This window comes from Cervus canadensis, chromosome 9, assembly GCF_019320065.1.
Source record: "Cervus canadensis isolate Bull #8, Minnesota chromosome 9, ASM1932006v1, whole genome shotgun sequence".
NCBI lineage: Eukaryota > Metazoa > Chordata > Mammalia > Artiodactyla > Cervidae > Cervus > Cervus canadensis.
Genome location: NC_057394.1, coordinates 41,147,826 through 41,173,751, shown reverse-complemented (window position 1 = coordinate 41,173,751; position 25,926 = coordinate 41,147,826). Strand labels below are relative to the sequence as shown.

The 25,926-nt window shown below is 37.2% G+C and overlaps 1 pseudogene; it reads left to right on the top strand.

The window, feature by feature from the left end:
• Nucleotides 1-3,157: 3,157 nt before the first annotated feature.
• LOC122447258 lies at nucleotides 3,158-25,252 on the top strand (annotated as a pseudogene).
• Nucleotides 25,253-25,926: the final 674 nt, after the last annotated feature.

Below are 25,926 nucleotides of genomic sequence, written 5' to 3'. Positions count from 1 at the left end.
AATTAGAATATATTAGATGTGGATTTTGGAGAAGCAATCAAGAGGAGATAGCATTTGATATGGATTCTGTACAATGAATATGACAGTGCCTAGCAGTAGTGGAAGAGAAGAGAACTCCAAAATGAGGGAGCATTATATGACAAGGAAAAAGAGATTTAAAAGGTAGGTTCATTAAAGAAGCTCTGTACTTCTATGTGAAGGTGCCTGGATTTTATTCTCAAGGTAAGAAGAGATTCATAAGAAGGATTTCAACAAGGAAATGATATGATTAGTTTTGCATGTCAGAGAGAAAACTGGCAGAGACAGGTTAGTTGTTTGCCAAATATGATGAAGCTGCACTCTCTTCTAGTCTGTGTTCCTATGAATGAAATGGACTGCATACAGTGGACTTATTGTGAGCAAATTTGAAACTTTTACTGCATTAAGCCACAAATTTAGGAATTGATAAGCTAGGGTAGCTAGCACTACCTTCATTAAGTAATGAACATTGGTATCTTGAAGTTGGGTGATACAGAAATAAAAATCTGAGCAGATAACATTATCAGAATAGTTATCAGAAGGAAAAGAAAAGCTTGTATGAGATTTGTTTCTTTTGGAAACAAAGTAATAAAGGAATAATAGAGATCAGATTTTTGCAATTTTTCAGGGTTGGGAAAAAAATGCTTCCAGATGCTAAACAGTGAAATATGAAGTTGTATCTTAGTCCTTTCAGGTGACTGTAACAGAAAACCACACACTGGGCATCTCATAAAGAGCAGAAATTCATCTCTCACAGTTCTGAGGCTGGGAAGTCCAAGACTAAGGTGCCAGCAGATTCAGCGTCTGGTGAGGACCTGCTTCCTGGTTTGCTGATGGCTCTCTTCTCATTATAGACTTACACAGAAGAAGTGAGGAAGCTCTCCGGGATCTCTTTTATAGGGGCACTCCATCCATGGGGGCTCCATTTTCATGATCTAATCACCTTCTGAAAGCCCTACCTCCTAATACAATTAGACTGATAGTAGGATTTCAACACATGAATTTCAGGGAAACATAACATTTAGTCCACCCCACCAAATTCATGTTATTCTCACATGCAAAACACATTCAGTGCATGCCAATAGCCTGCAAAGAACTCTAAAGCCTAAAATCCAAAGTCTCACTGAAATATCATCCAAATCACAAATGTGTGAGACTCAAGGTAGGGGTCATCCTGAGGCAAATTGCTCTCCAGCTGTGAACCTATGAAATCAAACAAGTTGTGTGCTTTGAAAAACCATAGTCAGACAGGTGTATGATAGACATTCTCATTCCAAAAGAGGATATAAGAAAGAAATAAGGGGACCAGGTCCCAAGTAAGTTCATGCTACAAGGCAAACTGCACATGAGATCTTAAGGCACCTGAATAATCCTCTTTGGCTTGCTGCTCTGCCCTCCACCCGTGTCAAAGTCCTGCTTGTGGGACACACTGGAGATTGTCACCCATTCAGGACCTAGTGGGTTAGGTATCCTTCTCCTTCAGTTTTCGGAGTAAGGATTGCCAACCAAGACCCTGAGGCTGGGAAGTCTAAGACAAAGGAACCAGCAGATCTGGTGTCTGGTGAGAGTCCACTTCCTGGTTCATAGACAACTATCCTCTTGTTGTATATTCAAATGACAGAAGGAGCAAGGAAGCTCTCTGCTGCTGCTTTTATAAAATAACTAATTCTATCATGTGAGATTTTTAATTACTAGCTTTATTTACTTGCTACAGATGTATTCAGATTTTCATTTTCTTCTTGAGTCAGTTTTGGTAGTTGGTTCTTTCTAGTAATTTTTATGTTTCATCTAAATTGTCTAATTTATGGACAAAAACTTTTTCATATCATTTCCCTATATGCTTTTCATTTCTTTAGAGTTAATGGTGATGACCCGTCTTTCGATCTTTTTTTTTTTCCTTCTTTCGATATTGATTTTCATATTTTGTGTCTTCAGTTTAGATATTTCTGGTGATTTTTTTTTCAATATTTACACTTTTAATACCAGAATTCCCATTGGCTTCTTTTCTAAAATGTCTTTTTATTGATATTCACTCTTAGATGAGTCATTGTTATACTTCCCTTTAATTCTTTAAATGCTTTCCTTTAGTTCCCTGAATATATTACAGTAGCTTCCCTAATATCTTTGTGAAGTCTAATATCTGGACTTGTATAAATAATAGTTAATATTGATTTTTTTTCTTATGTATGTGTCACATATCCCTGTTTCTTCACATGCCTCACAATCTGTTATTGAAGGCTCAACATTTTAAGTAATATGTTGTAGCAACTCTGGATTCTGGTGCTCCTCCTACTGAATCTTTAGTTTCTTGATATTTGTTTATATTTGTATCCACTTACTTGAACTAATTCTATAGAGTTTGCCTGTTCTGAAGTGTGTAGTCAATGATCTCCCTTTTTAGTGTATCTGTTTGTTTATTTTTATTATTACTGAGATCCTTGTGATCACATGTGGACTAGTGTAATTTAATAGTCAAGAAATGACTGGCTAGAGATAGTGCTTAAACACCTTGATTCAGTAAAATTTCCACCCTTTGTGACTCTTTTGTGTAAAGATTACGTTGTACATTCATATTTCAGGCAGTTTACAAATATGTCCCAGCTTTTACCTTTTGCTGGGTCTTGTCAGGTCTTTTATGCGCTTGCACATGTTCATCCAGAAACATAATAAGGCCCTCTCCAGTTTCTCCTAAGTTTCTGTGTATCCTTGTGAAATCATATGCACAGCCTTTGAGACCACCTATGATATGTGGTGGGGCTTCCCTGGTGGCTTAGAGGTTAAAGCGTCTGCCTGCAATGCAGGAGACCCGGGTTCTATCCCTGGGTAGGGAAGATCCCCTGGAGAAGGTGATGGCACCCCACTCCAGTATTCTTGCCTGGAAAATCCCATGGACAGAGGAGCCTGATAGGCTGCAGTCCATGGGGTCGCGAAGAGGCAGACACGTCTAAGCGACTTCACTTTCACTTTCACGATATATGGTAACTTATCAAGCCCACTATGGCAGTCTCATTCTTCCGAATCTCCTGGATAAACTCCTAGGGTGTTATCTTACCTGTTGCTTGGTCCAACCAGTATCCCAAATTCAGGTAGGGATTGATGACCAGCAAGATCAATAAAGCTTTCAGCAAAGATCGTGATTATGGAGTTTTTATGTGCTCTGCTACTAATCAAGCTGGTGCTGCCTGGCAATAAAATTGATAGTTTCTATGGCATTCTCAACTCCAAAAAAGCTATTTCTGATCGTTTAGGAGCAGGTTAGGATCTGTTTTATGCCAAAACTCCATAGATCACCACTATTTTTAAATAAGCTATGGTAATTTTTCTTAATAATTAAATGTTTCACAATTTGTTGTATTTTTTCTTACTTTGGAGAACTTGCGGTTGTTCTTTTTAATAGTTTTATGGGGATATATTTTCCAGATCTTCTACCATTCTGTAAATGCTATTTCTCATTTACAGGGTTTATCACAGCATGTCACCTTGCAGCAAGGAACTTATTTCACAGTTAAGTTAAAATGGAAGTGTACTTCCAGCCATGAGATCCACTGGTCTCACTACACAACAGATTATCTTTTAGAGACTTTCCTAAAAGAACAGTAGACTAACCTGAAAAAAATGAAATTGAAATAGTGCCAAGAGAGAGGGCTAATCTTCAGAATGAGGTATAATCCTTAAAACACAAGCATTATGTGTCATTGTAGCCCTCATAGATAGAATGTGCATGTCTGGAACGCAAATTGTAAAAGCAAAAGTGGCTCCGTGATAGGGCTGCCATAACAAATACCTCAAATTGGGTGACTTGAATAATGGACAGTTATTTTTCACAGTTCTCGATGCTAGAAGCCCCAAATCAAGGTGTTAGTGGGATTGGTTTCTTCTGAGGTCTCTGTCCTTGGCTTGTAGGTGGCCAACTTCTTGCTGTGTCCTCAAATAGGTTTTTCTTAGGGCATGCACATCTTCAGTATCTTTTTTTGGGTCCAAATTTCTTCTTTTATAAAACTGCTAGTGAGATTAGATTAGCACCGCCCCGCCCCCATGGCATCAAAATGGCCTTATTAAAGTCCTTATCCTGAAAACAGCTACATTATGAAGCACTGGATCTTAACACTTCTTGAGTAACACATATGGGTCTTCAGCCCATAAGACCCCACTTATCTATACCCTTCACTTGATGGAATTCATGAATCTCTTTCTTGAAACTCTAGGATCTGTGAGTCCAGAGGTCTTCATTCTTAGAGGAATGATCCCTCTAACAAGGGATATAGTAAAACTGAATCTAGGACTGATAGAGGGTCTCTTTTGGCTTCATATGCCAGTATACAGTCTGGCAGAGATAATTGACCCTGATTCTTATTGAAAGGTAGGATTGTTGCTTTTGCAAATAAGGGAGGAAGAAATGCATTTGATATTCATATGACAAGTGAGGCAGCTGGTGGTATTCACATGACCAATTTTACCTGTAAATTAGCAATTGCAGCATCTGCATCTGATAGTACATGATAACCTGAGGCCCAGACACCAAAAGTCTGCAAAATTGAAGTCTGAGTCAACCTACTTTGCCAGTCCCTAGTCCAGCAGGTGTTTTATCCAAGAGTGAGGGGAATCTGGAAGGGGTAGGGGGGAAAAAAATGAAGCGAAGGTGTTAGTTTCAACCCTGGTACTAACTGCAGTATCCATGCCAGAGGCCATAATTTTCCCAGTAACTTTCCTATTGTCAATTGTCTCAGGAATTTTGACAAGAGAATTTTAGGTAAGCTGTGCCTAAACAATGTCCCAGACGACTCCCCTTTTTAACTTTGTGTTCATGGTTCGTTTTTAGCTGCTTTGTTTGCTGCTACAAAATAGTAGACACCATTCCTTCTATGGAAAATTGTCCTGCCTGATTGGAGTTACCTTACAGCAGAAGTTAAACACACCTGCCCAAACTCAGGGGAAACCCACACAGCCAGGGACTTCCTGATCTGGTGTCTTAAATGCTGAACCTCTTCCTTTAAATGTGGAGAGTGCAGCACAGTTGTTTGTTTTCTGAACATCTCCCTTCCACCAAATAGGTGAGACAAAGATTAGACTTGATCCAAATCCACATTCTTACATGGCACTTTCCCTTCCTTAATCTAGTCTATCCCCTATCTGAAAATTTTTTGAAAAGTTCTCCCTCAGTGGATTATGTGCACTCAGACTGCTGCCTCAGGTTTTGCTTCTTAGGAACTTGATCTAAGACATTTACATTTGAGATGAAGGCAGCAGATTGGGTGAAATAAAGGATTTGTGTTTTTAATGATAAGAAGAACATCAAACCATATATGGGCTCAGGTGAATAAAGCATGTACACACAGAGCCTCAGTCAGGGGATGAGACACTTTACACCATGATTTGAGATGACATTTACCTGAAATGTGAGGAAAATAAAATTGGGAAGGTTATTCTTTATTTCCATGATAAGAGATTATGCTAATAGTATAATGAAATATTTTTAAATAGAAAATTCCCTAAGACTTTTCATTACCTAATTTTCCATGAAACTCTACTTAAACAATGTTGTAACCTGTCTATACTTTTTTTGCTTATTATATCAAATATAATGCTGATCAGAAATCATTAAAGCCACCATCTGGCTGAAAATAGAACTACTATTAAGGCAAAATATTCACTACCTCTTGATAGTTCTTGAGACTGCATATCTTATCACTTCATCTATATGGATAGAAACTGTCTAATACATATATCGAAGCAGCTAAGAGTGAGTCATAGGTCTTTATTATGCAGATTAAAAAGACCAGAGTGTTAGAATGCAGAGCAACAAAATGTGGAGTTGCTAAAGTCCATGAACAATCAGGAAATTAGTAGATGGGCCAATGTTGACACATCAGCTCTTAATTATCCTAATTAGAGACCATCAGAACAGCAAAATAATGTTTATTGAGTCTGGCAAAGTGAAACATTTTCACTGGGCTTATTGCTTGTTTTGGCAGCCATGTTACGTTGTTGACTCACATGCTGAGTAGTTAACAAAACCTCATAAGCCATTTATATGAACTGTAGTTAGGTTGGTCCTTCCTCTTCCTGTCCTTGGAAAATTGTTATTTTGAACACAACCATAAGAATTTACATTTCCATCTACTCTTCATCTTATTAATTTTGGCTTGTTTTTAAAGCACATGGTCAAGTTCATCTCTTTCACGTCATTATAATCATAGTGTTTCTTCATTAAATAATAGCACAGGATACATTTCTTGTCTTCAAGGTTTTCACAGCCTAGAGGGAGAAAGTAACATTTAGACAGATTATGATAAAGTCATGTGTTACACAGGTTATAATGAAGTATGGGCAGAATTTTATGGGACAAGGTGATATTTAAACTGAATCTTGAAGGATGAGAAAAATATCTATAGAACAAAAAGAAAAAGAAGAAAAAGTCATTTCAGGCTGACAGATTGAGGGAATGAACAGTCTATGCAAAGCATTCTAGGGCAAAAAAAAGCATTCTAAAAATTATTGGGGTTTTTTGGTTATTTTCTCTTTTTAAAAAACCAATTCAACTAAATTCTTTAATTCAACATTCCACACTGCATTATGGATTTTTCCGTTTCTTATTACATCAATATTAAGATTAAAAAGAAAAGTATAATAAAAAAATAACTCATCATTACAATCTTAGAAAGGTATATTAAGAAGTAAAACTCACTCTTTCTTCCCATGGAATACTTGATTAGGTAAACTTTATAGGGAAAGGCAAATGGTTAATACATTATTTTGGATAAAAATTGTACTTTATAATGACAAAGACTCTCAAAATACAGAGACTAAAAAACTAAAAGTTTTCTTTCTCTTTCCTCAGGCTTCAGAAATATAATTAGATATATGTCCATGTGTGTTTTTCTTCCTTATCTTCTCTGGAGCTATATCTGCACATTTAAGCTAAGAAACAAGAATCCCTTCTTTGGGGGCGACTTTCTTCTTTATTGTGTTGATGTGAAATCTCCGAATTTATAAGTCACCTCTGCTCCCCAAAGTTGATCAAGGACTTAGTTTCCTTTTCAATACACCTGTGCATTGAGTGTTCCAGGTGACAGAAGTTTAAGGAAGAGCATGTGATGAACAAAGTACACATAAACATCTTAAGACCACAGACCTCGCACATTTCACATCTGTTCCTATCTCACTGTCAAGAACCTAGTCATAGGCTTCAGCTAACTGAGTGGTGGGGGAAGTATGCTATCACTGAGCAGTCCTGGACCCACATAGAAACTCCATGCCATGGGAAAAGCCAGGAGTCTCCACCACAAGTGGGGGGATTCCCTCAGTTGTTTTTTGTTTCCCTTATGAAAACATGCAGTCTTCTAGAGATACAACTCCTTTTAAATCCATAAATATTGATCTATGTATTTTAAATGTCAGTTTAAAAGAAACGGCCATGTGGTTCTCATTCTTGGTAGGTAATCTATTTTGCCTGATAATAAGCTTCTAGAATTTTCTCTTTATTGCTAGTTCATACATTTATTTATTATACAGTATTTATATACTGAGTTTATTGATTATTTTGTTCTCTAGTCTTTCCCGTTGAATTTTTATTATTCAATTGTAAGACTCTGGATTTTTCTTTCATATATATATGTGTATGTGTATATGTATATATATTACTCTCAGTGATATTAAGTAATCCTTTGGATTTTTGTTTTGACTTGTCAAGTACTCCCCTAGGTTTTATTATTATTTGTTTGTTTTGTTTCTTTTTTTAAGGTTTTTTGTTTCTTCATTGGGGCCAGAGGTGCATCATTCCTAGGGACCTCTGTGTTCCCCAAGCTTTTAGGCATACAGCAGCATTGAGCAAAAAAGTTCCATCCCACCAAAAAAGATTCTTTCTTACAACTTATATTACATTATGATACTATAAACAAGAAATAAGAAAAATACATTTCATGGCAGATAATATTAAGTGCTATGTGCTATGCTTAGTCACGTCTGACTCTTTGTGACCCCACGGACTGTAGCCCACGAGGCTCCTCGGTCCATGGAATTTTCCAGGCAAGAGCACTGGAGTGGGTTGCCATTTCCTTCTCCAGGGTCAAGAGTAGGAAATGGCAACACACTCCAATATTCTTACTAGGAAAATTCCATGGACAGAGGAGCTTGGTGGGCTGTATTCCATGGGGTCAAAAAGAATCAGACACAACTGATCACACACAGCACACACACGAGTAAAAGCAAACACCAAAGACCTAAAGGCAGGAGCAGCCTAAAGCCTCAAGCAGTGTAGCTTGAGAACCAGAATGAGCAAGAGGGGAGGGTAGAAGGGCAATAGTTAGATAAGTAACAGGGACCAGGTGGTGAGGGGTCTTGTAGGACTCACTAAGAATTGAATTTACTGAGTGTGATAAAAGCCACTGAACATTTTGAAGAGAGCAGTGATGTGATCTTCTTGATGTTTAAAATGGATCACTCTGAGATGACGTTGAGAACAGTAGATTGTGGAGAGAATATAAGGGAAAGCAAAGAGGCATATTAGCAGCCATTTTAATATCAGATTAAAGAACGTGTTGCCTAGTTCAAAGTACTAGCAGTGGACGTAGTAGGGAGCGGTTAAACTCTGTATACATTTGGAAGGCAATGCCAAGTGGATTTGCTGAATAATTGTGTATAAAATGTGAAAGACAAAGAGAAGTACTCAAGCATTAAGATACAGCAACTGGAAAGTATGAATAGCCAATTGACAGTTGGGGAAGAATTTAGCCATCTCCCTCTCCCTCCCCAGATGGAGTCTATTTTATTTTCTGTCTTGATTTCTTTATGTTTTATAAATCATACTTTGGATCATCTGACCAACAGATGAGCCAATAAGTGGTGAAATGTAGGGAGATTTTATTTGTCTTTTTTTGTTTGTTTGTTTTCTTTTTTCCTCCAACCTGTCAAATAAGCTAGAATTCTGGTTCTTTTATATTTTGGAGTGATTGCGTGTTAGAATTCTGGGTCAGTGTTTTCCAAATTGTGGTTTCTCAATCTCCAGCCTCAATCAAACCTAGGAATTTGCCAAAAATTCAAATTCAAAGGATTGTTCTCAGGCCTAGTGAATCAGAAAGTCTGGGGATGAAGACCAACAATCTTTATATGATCAGTAACAAGTCATTTTGTATTTGCTCAAGTTTGGGAAAATTTTCTCTCTCTACTACTCAAAGTGTGGTTTATAGAATTACAACAGCATTACTTGAGAGCTTGCTGAAGAGGCAAAAGTATGAACCACTCTAGACATATTGAATTAGAATACACTTTTTGACAACATCCTTTGGTGATTTGTATGTAAATTAATATTGACAGGTACTGCCTAGGTTTTCGGTCTTCTTCAGATGTGATCAAGTATGCCTCAACAGCTACAGAAAAAGATAGTACTTCAGTAAGTAATGCAACCTCTGTCAGCAGAAGCAAGAGCTCTTCACTAAAAAGGCTGGCACCATGGTCCTTTCTGTTTTGTTTTGTTTTGTTTTCCCATAACTCAGAGGTCAACTGTGGGAGAGGTTGCCTCATTCCATTAGAAGGCATAAGTTTCCATGTTTTATGGCTGAGTCACTCAGACAAGGAATTATATATTAGCCAAAGATAGACAGCAAGATAAACAATTTGTCCTTTTAGTTCTTGTTGCTGAAATTTTTAGCAAATTCTATCATGTACTTGAGAAAAATTTACTTGATTCTACAGTTTATCTTGAAAATAAAAGAGCTAGTCTAGCCAATACAAGACTAAAAAAATAAAACAAAGATTGGAGGACTCTCATAAGCTAATTTCAAGACTGACTTTAAACATATTTCATTAAGAACAACATGGTATCAGTGAAAGAACAGAGATCAATGAAACAGAACAGAGGTCCAGAAAAACATCCACAACAGCCACACAAATATAGTCAACTAAACTTTGACAAAGGAGAAAAGATAATTCAATGAAGAATGCCTTATCTTTTCAACAAGTGGTGGTTGCTTCCAATCATTGGAAGCTCACATACAAAAATAAATTTTATAACTTTCAAAAAAGTTATTCAAAATGAATCATGGGCTTAACTTTTAAATGAAATATTGCCAAACTTCTGGAGGAAAACATAGGAAAACTTCTAGGTGGCCATGAGACTAGTAATGAGTTTTAGAGACTGTTATGGGTAAATAATAATAATAGGCTTTCTTAGTAGCACAGAAATAAAGAATTTGCCTGCAATGTAGGAGATCTGGGTCCTGTCCATGGTTTGAGAAGATCCATTGGGGAAGGGAATGGCTACCCACTCCAGTATTCTTGCCTGGGAAATCTCATGGACAGAGGAGCCTGGTGGGCTACAGTCCATCATATTGCAAAGAGTTGAACATGACTGAGCAACTAACACTTTCACTTTCATGGGTAAAAATTGGTTCCCCTAAAATTCATATGTTAAAGTCCTAATACCCAGAACCTCAGAATATGTTCTTACTTGGAAATAGGGTTGTGGAAAATGTAACTGTTAGTAAATGTGAGGCCTTTCTGGAGTAAGGTAGGCCCCTGATTTAATTTGTTGTTTAGATGCTAAGTCAAGTGTGAATCTTTATGACCCCATCACCCCCAGGACTCTCTGGGAGACTGTCCATGAGATTTTTCCCAAGCAAGAATACTGGAATGGTTTGCCAGTTCCTCCTCCAGGAGATCTTCCTGATGCAGGGGTCAAATCTGTGTCTTCTGCATTGCAGGTAGACTCTTTCTCTGAGCCACTGGGTGATTCAGTATGACTGGTTTCTTTATGTGCTTTGTCATATCTGACTCTTTGCAACCCCATGGGCTAACTTAGCCTGCCAGACTCCTCTGTCCATGGGGATTCTCCAATCAAGAATACTGGAGTGGGTTGCCAAGCCCTTTTCCAGGGGATCTTCCCAACCCAGGGATCAAACCCAGGTCTCCCACATTGAAAGGCAGATTCTTTACCATTTGAGCCACCAAGGAAGCCCAGAAAGAAAATTTGGACACAGGAAGGATGCCAAGTGAAGATGAGAGTTAAGCCACCAGAAGCTAGGAAAAAGGTCTGCAGCAGATTGCTCCCCACCAGTTTCTGAGGGAGTGTGGCCCTACTGACACATTGATCTTGATTTCTAGGCTCTAGAGCTGTGAGACAATGGATCTATTGTTAAAGCCTCACAGGCTGTAGTAAATTGTTAGGAAGGCCTAGCAACATAATACAGATGTAGCACCAAAAGGATCATCTGTGAAAGAAAAAGTGTATCACTTATATTTATTTAAACTAAAAACTTCTTTTCAGCAAAATCCCATTAAGAAAAACAAAATAGAACAACAGACTGTGAGCAAATATTTTAAAATCACACATTTCATAAAGGAATGTATGCAAATTATGTAAAGAACTCTTAAAACACAGCAATAAGAAAATAACTTTAAAATTAACAAATGATCTAACAGATACCTTACCAAAGAAGATACCTAGCTGGAAAATACATTTATGAAAAATGTGTGATACCAGAAACCCCTTGCATTTCTATATACTAACAATGATAAAACAGAAAGAGAAATTAAGGAAACAACACCATTCACCATTGCAACAAAAATAATAAAATACTTATGAATATATCTATCTAAAGAAACAAAAGACCTATATATAGGAAACTATAAAACACTGATGAAAGAAATCAAAGAGGACACAAATAGATGGAGAAATATACCGTGTTTATGGATTGGAAAAATCAATATTGTGAAAATGAATATACTACCCAAAGCAATCTATAGATTCAATGCAATCCTCATCAAGCTACCAACGGTATTTTTCACAGAACTAGAACAAAGAATTTCACAATTTGTATGAAAATACAAAAAACCTTGAATAGTCAAAGCAATCTTGAGAAAGAAGAATGGAACTAGAGGAACCAACCTGCCTGACTTCAGGCTCTACTACAAAGCCACAGTCATCAAGACAGTATGGTACTGGCACAACGACAGAAATATAGATCAATGGAACAAAATAGAAAGCCCAGAGATTAATCTACTCACCTATGGAAACCCTATCTTCGACAAAGTAGGCAACAATATACAATGGAGAAAAGACAACTTCTTTAACAAGTAGTGCTAGGAAAATTGGTCAACCACTTGTAAAAGAATGAAACTAGAACACTTTCTAACACCATACACAAAAATAAACTCAAAATGGATTAAAGATTTAAATGTAAGACCAGAAACTATAAAACTCCTAGAGGAGAACATAGGCAAACACTCTCTGACATAAATCACAGCAAGATCCTCTATGGCCCACCTCCAAGAATATTGGAAATAAAAGTAAAAATAAACAAACAGGACTTAATTAAATTTAAAAGCTTTAGCACAACAAAGGAAACTATAAGCAAGGTGAAAAGACAGCCTTCAGAATGGGAGAAGATAATAGCAGACAAAACAACAGAGAAAGAATTAATCTCAAAAATATACAAGCAACTCCTGCAGCTCAATTCCAAAAAAATTAATGACCCAATCAAAAAATGGGTCAAAGATCTAAACAGACATTTCTCCGAAGAAGACATACAGATGGCTAACAAACACGTGAAGATTCTCAACATCACTCATTATTAGAGAAATGCAAATCAAAACCACAATGAGGTACCATTTCACGCCAGTCAGAATGGCTGCTATCCAAAAGTTTATAAGCAATAAATGCTGGAGAGGGTGTGGAGAAAAGGGAACCCTCTTACACTGTTGGTGGGAATGCAAACTAGTACAGCCACTATGGAGAACAGTGTGGAGATTCCTTAAAAAACTGGGAATAGAACTGCCATATGACCCAGCAATCCCACTTCTGGGCATACACACTGAGGAAACCAGAACTGAAAGAGACATGTGTACCCCAATGTTCATCACAGCACTGTTTATAATAGTCAGGACATGGAAGCAACCTAGATGTCCATTGGCAGGTGAATGGGTAAGAAAGTTGTGGTATATATACACAATGGAATATTACTCAGCCATTAAAAAGAATACATTTGAATTGGTTTTAATGAGTGGATGAAACTGGAGCCCATTATACAGAGTGAAGTAAGCCAGAGAGAAAAACACCAATACAGTATACTAACATGTATATATGGAATTTAGAAAGATGGTAACGATAGCCTTATATGCAAGACAGAAAAAGAGTCACAGATGTATAGAACAGACTTTTGGACTCTGTGGGAGAAGGCGAGGGAGGGATGATCTGAGGGAATAGCATTGAAAAATATATATTATCAATTGTGAAATAGATCGCCAGTTCAGGTTTGATGCATGAGACAAGTGCTCAGGGCTGGTGCACTGGGACGACCCAGAGGGATGGGATGTGGAGGGAGGTGGGAGGGGGGTTCAGGATGGGGAACACATGTAAATCCATGGCTGATTCATATCAATGTATGTCAAAACCCACTACAATATTGTAAAGTAATTAGCCTCCAACTAATATAAATAAATGGAAAAAAAGGAGGAAAAAAAGAAAAAGAAAAACGTCTGATACAATTTGTAGTAATTGCAAATTAAAACAACAGTGACACAACCCTGTATATCTATTTCAGTGATTTAAGTGAAAGTCCCTCGGTTGTCTCCAACTCTTTGCAACCCCATGGACCATAGATTCCGTGGAATTCTCCAGGCCAGAATACTGGAGTAGGTAGCCTTTCCCTTCTCCAGGGGATCTTCCCAACCCAGGGATCAAACCCAGGTCTCCCACATTGCAGGCATATTCTTTACCAGCTGAGTCTCGAGGGAAGCACATTTCAGTGATTAAAATCCAAGAAACTGTGATTCCAACGACTGACAACAGTGTGGTGCAAAAGCAACTCTCCATTATTGGTGTCAATATAAAATATACAGCCACTTTAGACGACAGCCTGTCAGTTTCTGAAAAAAGTAGGTATAGCCTTACCATACACTTCAACAATCACAGTTCTAGATATTTACTCAAGAGATATGATAGCTAATTTCACATAAAAATTTGCATACAAAACAAAACAACTTTATACACAATTGCTCAAAATTTTTACAATATTCAGTATGTCTAAGGAACACAGGAGCAAACCAACAGAGCATCCTGGGGCAAATGCTGGAAGAATTTGAGCAACAAACTAAAGCAGTGTTAGATTATAAACCAAAATCTAAAACAAATATGCATGAGTCCAGATATAAATAAATTACTGAATAAATAACTAAGTGGAGAAGAGATGCACCTGCCATGTAGAAGAATATCTAATAATTTATGTAGCTATTTTGCCCTCAAGGAGTTAGAGTGTAACTTTTCTATGTTTAATTGTGGGCTGTGCATAGTGAACTTCTTCCAAAATTATAAGATGGAAAAGGGATAAAAAAAGTCACTTTAGAGTTGAGAACTCTGACAAACACAGCCTCAGCCAGGCGATTAAGGTTAACACCAACTGTGATAAATCATGCTTACATTATGTACTCTTGATATGATGAGATTATATTAGCACTTTGCGCCTGTGATCTTCCTTCCCAAAACACATAGCTATCACCTAACCATGAGAAAAACATTAAGCAAATCCCTTTTGAGGGATATTCTACAAATACCTAACCAACACTCTTTCAAACTCAAGGTCATCAAAAACAAGGAAAATCTGAGAAACTGTCACATCCAAGAAGATACTAAATAGACATCACTACTGAACCCGATGTGGTGTCATGAATATAATCCTAGAACAGAAAAAGAGCATTTGTTACAAACTAAGGACATTACTTTGCCAACAAAGGTCCGTCTGGTCAAGGCTATGGTTTTTCCAGTGGTCATGTATGGATGTGAGAGTTGCACTGTGAAGAAAGCTGAGCACAGAAGAATTGATGCTTTTGAACTGCGGTGTTGGAAAAGACTCTTCAGAGTCCCTTGAACTGCAAGGAGAGCCAACCAGTCCATCCTGAAGGAGATGAGTCCTGGGTGTTCATTGGAAGGACTGATGCTGAAGCTGAAACTCCAGTACTTTGGCCACCTCATGTGAAGAGTTGACTCATTGCAAAAGACCCTGATGCTGGGAGGGATTGGGGGCAGGAGGAGAAGGGGATGACAGAAGATGAGATGACTGGATGGCATCACCGACTCGATGGGCATGAGTTTGAGCAAACTCTGGGAGTTGGTGATGGACAGAGAGGCCTGATGTGCTGTGATTTATGGGGTCGCAAAGAGTTGGACACGACTGAGTGACTGAACTGAACTGAAGGAAATCAGACACCAGTGAGAGACTTCACTTTCACTTTTCACTTCCAAGGAAATCAGAATAAATGATGGATTTTAGTTAACAATATGTATCAGTACTAGTTCACTTATTATAACAATTGCACCAAAATAACACAGGATGTTAATAATAGTGGAAGCAGAGAATGTAGAGTGTGCAGAAAATCTGTACTATTTCTCCAGTTTTCATGTTAAAACTAATAATCCTTTAATATAAAATACTTAAGTTTTATAATTGCAAAATGTATGAGTCAAGAATTTTTAGAAGCATAATATGTTTTATTATCATAAGTATGGACATTTTTAGGTTAAAAAGTCAAAAAATGAAGTAACACATTTATCTTTTGAGATTCTTCTCATACTGGTCATTTGAGATGTTCTTGGAATATTCAAAGAAATTAACCTGAAACTCAAAATCTCAAATAAAAATGCACAATAACAATAGTTAGGCAGAATGGTGTATACAATGATCAACTCTTTGAGAGATAACAAATTGTGGCTGTATTCATGTTTAACTTCAAGTGCGTTAAATTCTTTAATTAATAAAATTCATTTTAAAGCAATTTTAGGTTCACTAAAATAACTTTTAAATATAATTTTTGCAAGTGAAAAGAGTCAATAGCAGTTGCTTAGTTGGTTGATTATATGATAAATATTTTGTTCCCTACTATGTAACACTTACCAATAAATGCCAATAATAATTGCAACAAAATCTTTTGCTTTTAAAGCTGTGTAAAAGGCAGAAATAATCATGTAATCATCTTGTAATTATATGGTACTTACTATGCAATTACATAGTAAATACATTGTAAATTCAAAATAATTACATGGTTATTTGCATTATGCATAGTATCTAATCCAATTTTGACACATAAAACAGTGGTAGCATCCAAAGGGTTACCCAAATTTCTCCCACCTACACCAGAAGACCAGAAATAATGGAAGTAATTAAAGGCAGTCCTTGAACAAATGCATGATAGTATATTATTGGAAACTACATATTCATATTTATGACATAAGTAGAATTATAAATTAGTGCAGAATGGGATTAGCAATTAGACTATAGATTATCAATTAAAATTTACACTCAGGATGACTTTGGTGTTATGACAGCAAATGATACTTTATCAAGAACAATTAAATGAAGATTCTTTAGAAGAAAAAAAATGCTATAATGGCATTATGCATATTATAATGGTTGATAAAGGATTGTCATTTGGCAATTTTAATTATGAAGATATTAATTTTAACAGAAACATTTCAATGTATTTAGTAATATTTACAAAAACTTGTGATATACTTGAGTCCCTAAAGTGTTTGTCTCAAATGAATAATTTTGCTTTTTGATAATAAAAACAAAATCATTAGCTTTAAAAGTAAGTTCCTTAAGAGACTGACTTCTTCTGAAATGACAGAAGAAGGAGCACAATGGACGCTTTACTCATCAACCATTTATACAAAGAGAATTTTATTTCAAAGAACAATTAATATAAATCTTTGTAAATTATCCTAAGGGTATACAGCAAATGGAAAAAAGATTCATTCAACAAATGTACTAAATCTTAGTAATAACAATGAGAGTGTGTGGCATTTGATCCACAACACATTGCCTTCCCTTACCCAAAAACCTAATCTTACAGGGTCCCCTCTTCTTGTATATCACTGCAAGATAGCCAGTCTACTGTTTTTTTCTCATTTTCTCTAACTTTACATTGCTGATTTTGAGGAGATACTCCATGTCCAAGGGCAAAGGAGAAGCCCCAACAAGATGGTAGAAGGGGTGAAACCATGTTTAGAATTAAATCTCATACCTGCCAGAGACACTCAGAGGGTTCAAAGATACCTTCTATGCACCAGGACCCAGAGACCCCACAGAGACTGAGACAGAGCTGTGTTTGAGTGTCTCCTGAGGAGGTATGGATTTTGAAGCTGAAACTCCAATACTTTGGCCACCTGATGTGAAGAGCTGACTCATTTGAAAAGACCCTGATGCCAGGAAAGATTGAAGGCAGAGGGAGAAGAGGATGATGGAGGATGAGATGGTTGGATGGCATCACCGACTCAGTGGACATGAGTTTGGGTAGACTCTGGGAGTTGGTGATGGACAAGGAGGCCTGGCATGCTATGTGGTCCATGGGATCACAAAGAGTCAGTCATGACTGAGCAACTGAATTGAACTGAACTGAACTGAGGAGGTATGGGTCAGCAGTGGACTGCTGCAGGGACAAGGGTTCTGGGTGCAGTAGACCTGAGTATGGCATAAGCCTTCTTGGAGGAGGTCACCATTAACTCCACCATGGAGCCGCCAGAACTTACACAGGACTGGGGAAACAGACTCTTGGAGGGCACAGACAAAACCTTGTGTGCAGCAGGGCCCAGGAGAAAGGAGCAGTGACCCCACAAGAGACCGACCCAGACTTGCCTGTGAGGATTCAGGAGTCTCTGGTGGAGGAATGGGTCGACAGTGGCCTGCTGCAGGGTTGGGGTCACTGAGTATAACAATGAATGCATGGGACCTTTTGAAGGAGGTCACTGTTATCTTCATTTCATCCACCATAGTTTGGCCTCAGGTCAAATAACAGGGAGGGAACACAGCACAGACCATCAACAGAAAGTTGGATTAAAAATTTGCTATGCATGATCTACCAGAACAAGAACCAGTTTCCCCCTCAGTCAGTCTCTCCCATCGAAAAGCTTTCATAAGCCTCTTCTCTTTTTCCATCAGAGAGTAGACAGACTGAAACCACATCACAGAAAACTAACCAAACTGATCACATGGACCACAGCCTTGTCTAACTCAATGAAACTATGAGCCATGCCGGGTAGGGCCATCCAAGATGAACGGGTCATGGTGGAGAGTTCTGATTAAATGTGGTCCACTAGAGAAGGAAACGGTAAACCACTTCAGTATTCTTGCTTTGAGAACTCCATGAACAGTATGAAAAGGCAAAAAGGTATGACACTGAAGGATGAACTCCCCAGGTCGGTAGGTGCACAAAATGCTACTGGAGATCAGTGGAGAAATAACTCCAGGAAGAATGAAGACACGGAGCCAAAGCAAAAACAACACCCAGTTGGGGATGTGACTTGTGATGGAAGTAAAGTCTGATGCTGTAAAGAGCAACACTGCATGGGAACCTGGAATGTTAGGTCCATGAATCAAGGCAAATTAGAAGTGGTCAAACAGGAGGTGGAAAGAGTGAGCATCAACATTTTAGGAATCAGTGAACTAAAACAGATGGGAATGGGTGAATTTAACTCAGATGACCATTATATCTACTACTGTGGGCAAGAATCCCTTGGAAGAAATGGAGTGGCCATCATCGTCAACAAAAGGGTCCAAAATGCAGTACTTGGATGCAATCTCAAAAATGACAGAATGATCTCTGTTCATTTTCAAGGCAAACCATTCAATATCACAGTAATCCAAGTCTATGCTTAACCAGTAATGTTGAACAAGATGAAGTGGAATGGTTCTATGAAGACCTATAAGATGTTTTAGAACTAACACCCAAAAAAGATGTCCTCTTCATTATAGGGGACTGGAATGCAAAAGTAGGAAGCCAAGACATACCTGGAGTAACAGGCAAATTAGGCTATGGAGGACAGAATGAAGCAGGGCAAAAGCTAATACAGTTTTGCCAAGAGAATGCACTGGAAAAGGGCATAGGAAATACCCTTTTCCAACAACACAAGAGAAGATTCTTCAGTTCAGTTCAGTCATCAGTCATGCCCTACTCTTTGCGACCCCATGAACCGCAGCATGCCAGGCCTTCCTATACATGGACAAAACGATATGGTCTATACCAAAATCAGATTGATTATATTCTTTGCAGCCAAAGATAGAGAAGCTCTATGCAGTCAGCAAGAATAAGACCGGAAGCTGAATGTGGCTCAGATCATGAACTCCTTATTGCCAAATTCAGACTTAAATCGAAGAAAGTAAGGAAAACCACTAGATCATACGGCTATGACCTAAATCAAATCCCTTATGATTATACAGTGGAAGTGAGGAATAGATTCAAGGGATTAGATCTGATAGAGTGCCTGAAGAACTATGGACAGAGGTTCGTGACATTGTACAAGAGGAAGTGATCAAGACCATTCCCAAGAAAAAGTAACACAAAAAGGTTAAATGGTTGTCTGAGGAGGCCTTCCAAAGAGCTGTGAAAAGAGAAGCGAAAGGCAAAGGAGAAATGGAAAAATATACCCATTTGAATGCAGAGTTCCAAAGAATAGCAAGGAGAGAAAGAAAGCCTTCCTCAGTGATCAGTACAAAGAAGTAGAGGAAAACAATAGAATGGGAAAGACTAGAGATCTCTGAAAGAATATTAGAGATACCAAGGGAAAATTTCGTGCAAAAATGGGCACAAAAAAGGACAGAAATGGCATGGACCTAACAGAAGCAGGAGATATTAAGAAGAGGTGGCAAGAATACACAGAAGAACTATGCAGAAAAGATCTTCATGACCCAGATAATCACAATGGTGTAATCACTCACCTAGAGCCGGACATCCTGGAAAGGGAAGTCAAGAGGGTCTTAGGAAACATCACTACGAACAAAGCTAGTGGAGGTGATGAAATTCCAGTTGAGCTATTTCAAATCCTAAAAGTTGATGCTGTGAAAGTGCTGCACTCAATATGCCAGCAAATTTGGACAACTCAACAGTGGCCACAATACTGGAAAATTTCAGTTTTCACTTCAATCCCAAAGAAAGGCGATGCCAAAGAATGCTCAAACCACCACACAACTGCACTCATCTCACATGTTAGTAAAGTAAGGCTCAAAATTCTTCAAGCCTGGCTTCAACAGTACATGAACTTAGAACTTCCAGATGTTCAAGCTGGATTTAGAAAAGGCAGAGGAACCAGAGATCAAATTGCCAACATCCTTTGAATTATCAAAAAAGCAAGAGAGTTCCAGGAAAACATCTACTTCTGCTTTATCGACTATGCCAAAGCTTTTGATTGTGTGCATCACAGCAAATTGTGGAAAATTCTAAAAGATGTGGGAATACCAGACCATGTACCTGCCTCCTGAGAAATCTGTATGTAGGTCAAGAAGCAAAAGTTAGAAATGGATATGGAACAACAGACTGGTTCCAAATCAGGAAAGGAATACATCAAGTCTATATATTGTCACCCTGATTATTTAACTGATATGCAGAGTACATCATGTGAAATGCTGGACTGGATGAAGTACAAGCTGGAATCAAGATTGCCAGGAGAAATATCAATAATCTCAGATATGCAGATGACACCATCCTTATGGCAGAAAGTGAAGAACTAAAGAGCCTCTTGTTGAAAGTGAAAGAGGAGAGTGAAAAAGTTGGCTTAAAACTCAACATTCAGAGAACTAAGATCATGGCATCTGGTCCCATCATTTCATGGGAAATAGATGAGGAATCAATGGAAACAATGAGAGACTTTTTTGTGGGGGGCTCCAAAATCACTGTAGATGGTGACTGCTGCCATAAAATTAAAAGACACTTGCTCCTTTGAAGAAAAACTATGACAAATCTAGACAGCATATTAAAAAAGCAGAGACATTTCTTTGCCAACAAATGTCCGTCTAGTCAAAGCTATGGTTTTTCCAGTAGTTATGTATGGATGTGAGAGTTGGACTATAAAGAAAGCTGAGTGCCTAAAATTGATGCTTTTGAACTGTGGTGCTGGAGAAGACTCTTGAGAGTCCCTTGGACTGCAAGGAGATCCAACCAGTCCATCCTAAAGGAAATCAGCCCTGAATATTCATTGGAAGGACTGATGCTGAAGCTGAAACTCTAATACTTTGGCCACCTGATGTGAAGAGCTGACTCATTGCAAAAGACCCTGAATGCTTGGCAGAATTGAAGGCAGGAGGAGAAGGGGACAACAAAGGATGAGATGGTTTGTTGGCATCACAGATTCAATTAACATGAGTTTGAGCAAGCTCTGGGAGTTGGTGATGGACAGGGAAGCCTGGAGTGCTGCAATCCATGGGATCACAACGATTCGGACATGACTGAGCGACTGGACTGAAATGAACTGAAACTACACAAGAGAAAAGAAAACATATGACCATGTAAAGGTTTTTTACATAAATGATCATAGAAATGACATTTGTAGTAGCCCAAAACAATGCATTTATCCATCTGCTGGTGAATGTATAAAAAAATTATAGTTACACCTACAATGAAATAATATTTGCCAGTAAAGAATGAGTGAAATGCTGATACATGTTGCATCATGGATGAACTTTTAAAGTTATATGCTGAATGAAAGAAACCAGATGCAAAAGACCACATTTTGTATGATTTTATTTACGTAAAAGGGCTTTCCTCATGACTCAGTAGTAAAGAATCCGCTTGTAATACAGGAGACACAGGTTCCGTCCCTGGGTCAAGAAGATCCTTTGACAGAGTAAATGGCAACCCATTCCAGCATTCTTTTTGGGAAAATCACATGGATAGAGGAGCCTGGCAGGCTAATGGTCACAGGGTCTCAAAGAATCCAATAGCATTGAGCAGGCATGCATGCACATATTTATGTAAATGTCCAGGAAAAAAACAAATCTTTAGAGACAGTAAGTATATTAGCAATTTTCTGAGGCTAGAGTTGGGAATAGGAAGTGACAGCAGTGACTAAAAATGTTTTTGTGATAATAGAACACACTAAAGTTAGAACACAGAAATGTTTGCACAACTCTGTCAATAAAAAGAATAATAAAAATCACTGATTTGTACTCTTAAAGCAAATGAATATATGGTACATATGTGATAATTCAATAAACATTTTTAGTAGGTTCCTTGGTAAATAACATATAATTTCTCAAGTCAAAGATAATCATGCTAATTAAAGAGTTCCATAGACATATATGTCCCTGCTTTGTCTCCCATTTCATAGCATCTTCTCTCAATTATTTGGGGAATATTGTGTATCAGTCACCATAGGAAACTGAAATTAAGAATCACAGTCCTATATTCTGAACTATTCTAAGCAATAGGAACAAATCCTTTTTAAGTATTAAAGCGATACTCTAATTTTGTATTCTAGTTTATTTTTCTCATAGATGTTAGGTATATTTCCAAGTAACTTGAGAATTGTTACCTTCAATTTAAGGTGCTTTTTAAAAAATTCTTAGAGAGAATTCTGCACCTAATTCTAGTAAGCAATGTGATCTAATAGTAACTTTTAGTTGAATTTTTGCTACTCTCTCAAAGATACTTCTTACATAATGTATTATAATATGGATTACATCAAAAGGCATAATGTTAACATCCAATCTTATTGTTTATTCAAGTCAATCTACTTATACATACAAATCTGATATTTACCTCTTAAAATATTTAACAGGCATAAGTGCCCATAAATCAGTTATGACAATCATTGTTAAAGCAATCAATAGTAGGGAATATGCATTAATTCAAATAATATTGATAGGCTCATGAACCTGCATCAGTCTTCTGTGAAGTAAGAAAAATGAGACATCTTCCAAAAAATCAATATTTTCCTTTTTATGTCATTCATTTGAAGATTATCAATAATACATTACTTTTTTACCTTATGTGTCAAGGTTCTAATGTTTAAATACAGGTATCTTTATATTTCAATGTAAAATTATAATCTACAAGGGACTGAAAGGCTAAAAATCTTTTAATAGAAATATTTTTGAGGTTTAATTATTGCTTAAAAACACATATGTGTATATATATTTACACAGACTTATACATATATATACATACACTTATACATGTATATATACTGTTGATGTATTTCTGTGTGCAGTAGTGTAATAAAACTGCTTTACTAAAATGTGCCTTCATTTCATTCTAAAGGTAGATTGCATGAAAGAAATAACAGAACCATCAACACCCATATTTTTTAGCCCCTGTGAACTGAGATGTTACACAGGTATGTACTTAGGTAAAAATACAAAATGAGAAATTACAACACCCATTCATCAAAAAAAGAAACATTTTAATTGGTTATAGGTGGAAAATATCCACTTGACAGTCAGTTTCTCACTTTTCACGTAAGTGCTTTGCTGCTTGGATGCCTAATCTTGTTTAGTGTAGGAAAAGTAATTTGACATGAAAGTACCTAGATGGCTGCCGAAAATTAATTGCCAATTAAAAAAGAAAAATGTTTGTGCTACTCTATAAACAAGCCAACATATAAACCTTTCAGTCTTGTTGCTTTATTTATGTCTTTATAGATCTGGTTTCAAGCTATTTGCATACAATTTACAAATTCATATTATAATTCTCCAGTATATTTATGATTTTATAGTTGTATATATTTTATCTCCATGAGAAATATTTATTTCTGTATGCTTCTGTTGCTTATTATTTAACAAAAACATCACATTGCATTTGATAGTTTATGTATCTTCTTTAGAATAAGACATTTTTATTTGTAAAGGGGAAAGAAAATATTTTACCACCACAAAGAGGCACAGATGAGTACATTAGACTATGCATGCACAACACACCACTCACTCACCATGCACACTCATGCACACACACACACACACACACACACACACACACACACACAGCACAGAAACTCAATCTTAGAAAAATGCTCTTTACCCTTCAGCTCTATATTGGTCTCCAAAATATTGAGGCTAACAATTTTTCAGAGATAAGAGGAAACGCTTTTTCCTATGAAGGAAACTTTATTTGGAAGTCAATGGATTCTGACAACTTTCAATACTTGAGTCATTATAAATTATTGATCATTTAAAAATCTAAATCCTCAAAAAGGAATGACCTTCAAATTCTTAGCTCTCTTGTCTAAAAGGATAATCTGGAACTGAGGATAAAATGTGGAGCCACATAATAAGAGAACATCAAATGAAGAGAGCAAAATACCAATGGTTTAAATATGTTAGATGGGAAACCAGTAAAATATTTATGTGTATATTTATATTTATATATGAAAGATGGATAAATATTAAATAAATAGTGGTACTTGAGGCTAGATATGAGTCAGTTAGGTGATCACAACAGTATATAACATGAAGTGTTACATAAATTTAAAAGACAAGGCTCAATCCAGTTTTCTACAACATTGAGTTATGTGATGCACAGGAGTTCAAATTCTGTGCAACCTACTTGCTGCACTGATTTCAGAAGTCCAACTATATCCTTGCTTGGTAAAGAATTGAAATTTCACTTTTTAAATAATTATCAAATACCATTTTATATTTGTATCGTAGTTTTCTAGGACTGTGTATGTCATTAGCATTATCCTACTTACTATCTGCCATATTCCCAAATTCCTATCTTGAAATTTCAGCAGATTTTGCTGGCTATGTAGAATTACCAGTGAGATGAAAGGGGTCATTTATTCCAGATCAAATATTCACCAAAACTATCACATTGCATCAGAGGTGGAGGATGGATGATGAAAAGAAGATACTTGTTATATTTCTGGCATCTGTCCTGGCTTTTTCTTCCCCAATAAGGTTATGGAGGTTGTGATGACTATGGTAGCTCTAATAATTCTGACTATGGAAATGATGGCTTTGATGCTTAAATGAGAAATGGAAGAGGTATGGGAATTCATGGCTATGGTAGAGCTGCTTGTGTAAGTTCAGATTTTCATGGTGGTCATATTGTACACATGAGAGGATACATTTTCATTCAACTGAAAATGATATTGTTAATTTCTTCTCAGCACTAAGTCCAATACTAGTTCATACTGATATTAGAGTGGATGGCAGAACAACAGGAAATGCAGATGTAAACTTAATGACACATGAAGTTGCAGTAGCTAGCCATGTCTAAAGATAAGAATAACACACAGCATTAATATACTGAACTTTTCTTGAATTATAGCCCTGGAAGTGCCTTTGGAATGTGAGGTTCTGAAATGGGGTGCTATGGAAGAGGTGGAATGGATACAATGGGAAGTTGATGATCTGTTAGGAGAATGGGAATGTGGAATGATTTATAGTTGAGATACGGTATTCCTGATGGCTTAGGTGGCAGTGCAGGAAGTGGAGGCTACTATAGGCAAGATAGTGGAAATAAGGTGGGTGATCTGTGATGTACCAAAGTAAAATCACCAGCATACAGAGTTCTGACCACAGTAACTGGTCTAGTAAGCACAGTATCTGGTCTAAGTAATCTGGAAGAATCCAGATTTAATTTCTTTTGTGTTTTAGGAAGTTTATAATGACTGAAGGAATATGTTCTCAAAATATTGCTTGATAAAGCAGCAGATTGTGATGAAATGATGTTTTCTGTTTGTTTTGTTTGTTGCATTTGTTGGTGTTGTTCTTGTTCAGTCACCAAGTCAGGTCCAGCTCTTTGCCACCTCATGAACTGCAGCACGTTAGGTTTCTCTGTCCTTCACCATCTCCTGGCGCTTTCTCAAATTCACGTCCATTGAGTCAGTGATGCCATCCAACCATCACATCCTCTATTGCTTCCTTCTCTTGCCTTCAATCTTTCCCAGGATCAGGGCCTTTTCCAATGAGTCAGCTCTTCACATCAGGTGGCCAAAGTATTAGAGCTTCAGCTTCAGCATCACTCCTTCCAATGAGTATTCAGGGTTTATTTCCTTTAGAATTGACTGGTTTGATCTCCTTGCAGTTCAAGGGACTCTCAAGAGTCTTCTCCAGCACCACAATTTGAAAGCATCCATTCTCCGGCACTCAGCTTTCTTTATAGTCCAACTCTCACATCCATACATGACTACTGGAAAAACCATAGCTTTAA